The sequence below is a fragment of the Crocodylus porosus genome, unplaced genomic scaffold (assembly GCF_001723895.1).
Source record: "Crocodylus porosus isolate Cpor-Errol unplaced genomic scaffold, CroPor_comp1, whole genome shotgun sequence".
NCBI lineage: Eukaryota > Metazoa > Chordata > Crocodylia > Crocodylidae > Crocodylus > Crocodylus porosus.
Window position 1 is genome coordinate 53,727,708 of NW_017728931.1, and position 6,011 is coordinate 53,733,718.

Consider the following 6,011-nt stretch of genomic DNA (forward strand, 5'->3'; position numbering starts at 1 on the left):
CGCAAAAATCAACAAAAATACAAAGTGGTAGTGATGTAGACTGAAGGTGCCCTCCACCAATAAGGGCGAGGGGCAGAGCCACTGGGACCGCTCTGATAATCAGTGATGAGGGGTGGGGCCACTATGAAATGCCCACAAAATCAGACAAGCCATGAAAAACCTACTTACCATCTTCACAGAATTCTTTATCTCTGGAATTCACTTCCCTTTTGGTCTGCAGGGGCCAAAGTGAAATGAATCTTAAGACTTCTTTGCATGGGAGTTTGGGTAGAGGAATGGCTGAAGATAGGTACAAATGTGTTTGGGGAGAGACTTTTATTAACAGAAAAAGTCTTGAACAGATCTTGAATGGAAAGCGGGAGAATCTGAACTAACAATCACATTCAGAAAAGCTTTCTGACTTGTAGTGACCTGAAGAGGCTTCTCTGCATTCCCATTTTATTTTCTGATAGAGGATCCCTCCTCTTTGCAGATAGATGGTGGCTACTACAGTCTGGCCAGAGCTCCCAGCCCTTTTTCCAGGACTGAGTTGAAAATTTGGGCTAAAAACAGACAACCAGTTTAATGTGGCCCTGGGATATGATTTAGTTTACACACTAGGCTTACATGGCAATTAAGTCGAATTCGCTGTGATTGTTTGACAAAGTGTTAATCTGAATAATTCACGAGTACTTAATGCGAGACATAGAGCTTGGTAAAGTCTGGATTTGATGTGACACAAAACACTCTGATGCAAATCAAGCCATTGTATGTTTCTAGTTTTGGAAGTGCTGGTCATGCTCCATTATTAAGGCCAAGAGGAGTTTGGCACAGATTTAGCCTGTGAAGAAGACAGTACATCCCTGTGAAAACTCTAACATGTATTCTGAGAAGAGTGAAAGGGAGCACAGGAGGAGAGGGGTAAGTTAGTGTGTGAGCAGTATGGACAACAGGAGAGTGGGGACACTGAGGTTTGTGTGCAGGGGAATATAGAGCATATAGGGAAGGATGGGACAGCTGTGTGCAAGGGAATCTGGAGGTCAGGATGGTGCATACACTGACTGCTTTGCACTAGTCTCCAACATGAAGCAGCTATAAACCTAATCAACAGCCAGTACACCCAGACTAGTTTGCCCTGCTCCAGAATGGCAAAAAAGCAGAGTGCACTTGGTGAAACTGATCCTGAAAGGTACAGTTTTAGAAATTATTTAAGGCTGGTAGTCCCCATAACTTCAAATAATTTGAAATACAGAAATGTTCTCTGCTGTTCCTTCTCAGCATTCGTATGCAACATTTTAACAGTTTTTTAAAGAAAATAAAATTCCTAGATAAAGCCAACATTACAATGAAGTTTAAATTGAGCGGACATATCAGTAATTTGGGTAGTGATGCAGTAATTACAGGTAGAATAATGTTGAGATTAAAAACTTAAAGTTAAAATTATAATAAATCCAAATATGCTAAAATGCAGAAGAGTGTGTGTGTGTGTATTCATTAATTCTAGCCATAAACTCTGAAATGACTTAATTAAATAATTATTGCATAGTGGATTAATTTTAATCTGAGATTTTATTGTCCCATTAATTGTGTTAGGGCAGCTAGAGCCATACATGGAGGTTTTATTATTATGCAAATCTAAGTAAAAATGGGTTTTAAATGTTTTTGAGCTCATTCCAACATCTTTATAATGTTTTACCCCATGTATTTTCAACCTCAACTTGAGTCTTAACTTCTTTAGTTTGTTTGCTTAGAAATTAATGGCTTTACACAAGAAGGGACTTTACTCCTACCTGGATAATTTTGCTCTGTACAAGGAAGAGCAAAAACAGATATTCCCAGAGGCAGTGTCTGGATCTCAGATTCATGATGAGCAAGAAAGCTTCACAGAAACAGAGTAGTCCATAATGGACCCAGGGAGGAAAATCATCACTAGTCAGTACAAAGCCATCTTTTCAGAGGAACATTAACAAATGAAGATGGCTATCAAGAAAGCAAGTGGCATCACAGAGATTAAATCCAGACTCTGTTGAACCTCTTGCAAATATTGGTCTTATACACAGATATGCTTGGGTAAACCAGAACTCCCTGACAGTGGCCAAAGTGCAACAGCTGTTCTTTGGTCCCTCAAAACCATGGAGAATCAGATTTTCAAAGGGGTTTCTTTCATTTGTGATCCAAACAGAGCAATTAGTGCAGCAGGCTCAGCTGAGTTGTGGGGAGGGATATGCATTTAAATCTCAATTCAATCCAGCAATTGGGCACTAGAAGTGAGTGTATTTACAACCTCACCACAAACCCCACACCGCCCCACACATACCTGACATCTACCCCAACCACGCCCCACACCCATTCCACACAAGTCCCTGCAGATATTTTTAAAGAAGTTTCAAATGGTGTTGTATTTAGTTTAACTTGTAAAAAAAAATAAATAATTTTACATAATTTTGACTTTTTCTGTGCATAATTTTGAATTTTTTTGTGCGTAATTCCCTGGAGTGTACCTATTGGCGGGTGGTAATGCAGTTCATCAAAGTCTCAGAGCACAGTTCCTTCCAGGGACCACAGGCTTGTTCTGGTTATGAGAGTGTACTAGGCTGCAGTTTGCCTAACTAAACCAGGACAAATATGGGTGATTCTTCATTAAACAGAGCCTCAGCTCCTCCTCTCTGTCTCAGAGCAGCAATTCCCTATGCATACATGTATCGTGCACTAAGGAGAAAAAATGAATACCAACATGGACCAGTTTAGAGGAATAAGTTAGATTAAGCAGAGTGGACTCTTCACCTAGAAAAAAAATTAACAGATCTACATGTAAATGATCAGAATATCAACTCTTTAAATTTTGTTCAGGGCATGCTATTTCTTTTGATAGAATAAAAAAGTAGAGTTCCAACTTCAAGTGCAAAGCTTACCTATAGAACTGTAACTGGTACCTCTGTACATAGTAGGTGTTATATCTTGATCTTAGATGTGCAGTACATGTTCCTGCATTCATTCAGAGAAATCCTGGTGGTTTCCCCTTGTAGAGACACAGGCGTTTCAGCCATGCTGTTACACACTGACTCAAAATCTAGTACAAACATAGGCATTTTTCAACTGCTCTTCCATACCTCATGTTTCTTTTTTCTTTAATTTTTGCCCCAACATATTGGCCCTTTGCAGACTTGGTTTGATTCCCTTTCTTAAGTCAACGATTTGTGCTGAGGTCTTTATACTGTTGCGCTGAGCTGCCACCATGTTTCTGCTTGATCCTGTTGCTTAATACTTGCTTGTTACCCCTTGCCCAGAGAGTGGTTGATTCTGGCACCTTGCAGCAAGTAAGTTTCCATTGTTTGCATGTGAATTGAGTTAATGAATTCAGGCATGGTGTAGCTAGCAGTGGAGTCAGGAGCCAGAAAGAAGATTCACAACTTTGCCCTCAGCTTGTTCACCCTGAGACACATTTGGTGATGTGCTTTTCTCTGGTATGTACTGTATGTTGTTTTCAGTTGCCCCGGGGACCTGGTGACTGTCTATAAACTCACTAGGGGGGACCAGAAGGGTTTAGAGGAGACACTGTTTCCCCTAGCGCCCCCTGGCATGACAAGGAACAATGGACACAAGTTATTAGAAAGTAGGTTTAAATTAGACATCCGCAAGAACTACTTCACAGTTAGGGCGGCTAGGAGCTGGAACCAACTTCCTAGGGAAGTGGTGCTGGCTCCTACCCTGGGGATCTTTAAGAAAAGGCTTGAGGACTACCTGGCCTGTCTTTTCTCCCGCCCAGGCGGGGGGTCGGACTTGAAGATCTACAAGGTCCCTTCTGACCTGACTTCTATGATTCTATGATATGATTGTTTTTTAATCCAAGATATATGTCCACGTGTTACTGTGGTGATTACAAAAACACAAAGTTATGGTGAAGGTGAAGGGGTAGTGAATGGGGATATAACTGTAGGAGTCTGTTACAGACCTCCTAATCAGGAGGAAGAGCTTGACCACAAATTTGCTAGGGAACCAGCAGAGGTTGCATGCTTTTGGTGCATGGTCGTCACGGGTGACTTCAACCACCCTGACATCTCATGAAAAGAGCATTCAGGCAAATCTGATCTGTCATGAAAATTCCTCACTTGCATTGATGAGCTCTATCTGACTCAAGAAGTCTACGGGCTGACAAGGGGTAAGGCACTGCTGGATCTGGTTCTGACCAAAGGGGATGATCTAGTGAGTGACCTGAGGATTGAAGGGAAGCTTGCTGACAGTGATCACAAGCTGATCACTTTCTCTATCCATCACAAAGCTGGCAAATCAGTCAGCAATGCAGAAATCCTTGACTTTAGGAAAGCTGACCTTCACAAGCTCAGGAGGTTGGTTGTCAAGGCCCTGAGAGATCACAATCTGACAGGGAGGGGAGTCTATGATGAGTGGTTGCTCCTTAAGGGCATGATCCTAAAAGCACAAGGGAAGTCTGTTTCAGCCCATAGGAAAGGTAGTAAAAGGGCTGGGAGACCCCCTTGGCTCAATTAGGGAACTCATGGACCTCCTTAATCTTAAAAGAGAAGCTTATAAGAGTTGGAAGATGGGAAATACCTCTAAAGATGATTATGTATCCCTGTCCCGCACCTGTAGGGAGTGGACCAGAAAAGCCAAAGCTGAAACTGAGCTCAGACTGGCTACAGGAATCAAGAACAATAAAAAGTCCTTCTTCAGCTGGGAAGTCAAAAGAAAAATAAGGGCAACATTGGAATCCTGCTGAACCAAACGGGGCAGCCAACAACTGACATTCAGGAAAACGCTAATCTCCTCAATTAATACTTCACATCAGTTTTCCAGCAGTCTAAAGGGATCAACCTGCCTGACAGGACACAGGATTACCAGGGTAAGGGTGACTACATGCCTACAAGTGGTAAAAACCTTGTGAAGGAACACCTTGAGAGGCTGGACATTCACACATCAGCAGGCCTGGATAGAATGCACCCAAGAGTGCTAAAAGAGTTAGCTGACATCATAGCATGCCCAATGGCGAGGATATCTGAGAACTTGTGGCACTTGGGAGAGGTTCCTGAAGATTGAAAGAGGGCCAATGTGGTGCGTATATTCAAGAAGGAAAGGAAGGACGACCCAGGGTACTACAGGCCAATCAGTTTGACCTCAATCCCTGGAAAGATCTTGGAAAAAAAAATTAAAGAATCCATCAACAACAGGCTAATGTAAGGCGTCATTCTGAGAGATAGCCAACATAGCTTTGTTACGGGTAGGTCATGCCTGACCAAACTCATTTTCTTCTATGACCAGGTGACATGTCACCTGGACAGGGGAAGAGAGGCTTCATTTACTTGGATTTCAAAAAAGCCTTTCACCTGGTCTCTCATGATGTCCATGATGGTAAAATTGAGAAACTGTGGCCTCAACAACCCTACGGTCCAATGGCTGGGGAACTGACGCTGTGGTCAGACCCAGAGAGTGATTGTCAATGGAACTGGGTCAACATGACTCATGGTGACCAGTGGCAATCCCCAAGGGTTCAGTTCTCAGACCAGTACTCTTTCATATATTCATAAACAATCTGGATTCGCGTGTCAGAAACAGACTGGCTAAGTTAGCAGATGACACCAAATTATGGGGAAGCGCAGTCACTCTAGGGGATAGGCTGGGGATTCAGGCAGACCCTGCCAGGCTTGCAATATGGGCAGATTAAAACCTGATGACATTCAACATAGAGAATGCAAGGTGCTCCACCTCAGGAGAAAGAATCCACATCATACCTGTAGGCTTGGCTTTGCTACACTCATTAGCACTATGACCAAAAGAGATTTGTGGGTTATGATTGACCACAAGATGAATATGAGCCACTAATGTGATGCCACAGCTGGAAAAGCAAATAAAACCCTGGCTTGCATCCACTGATGTGTAACTATCTTATAGTTTTTAGCAAAGACTTTATATTATTTTCCCTTTTCTGTATAACTGCCGCACGGCACTCTCACATTTATGTAACCTTGAAGTCGACTGTTAACCAAAAGGAACGCTTTGTACTTTTCTCCACTGGCATT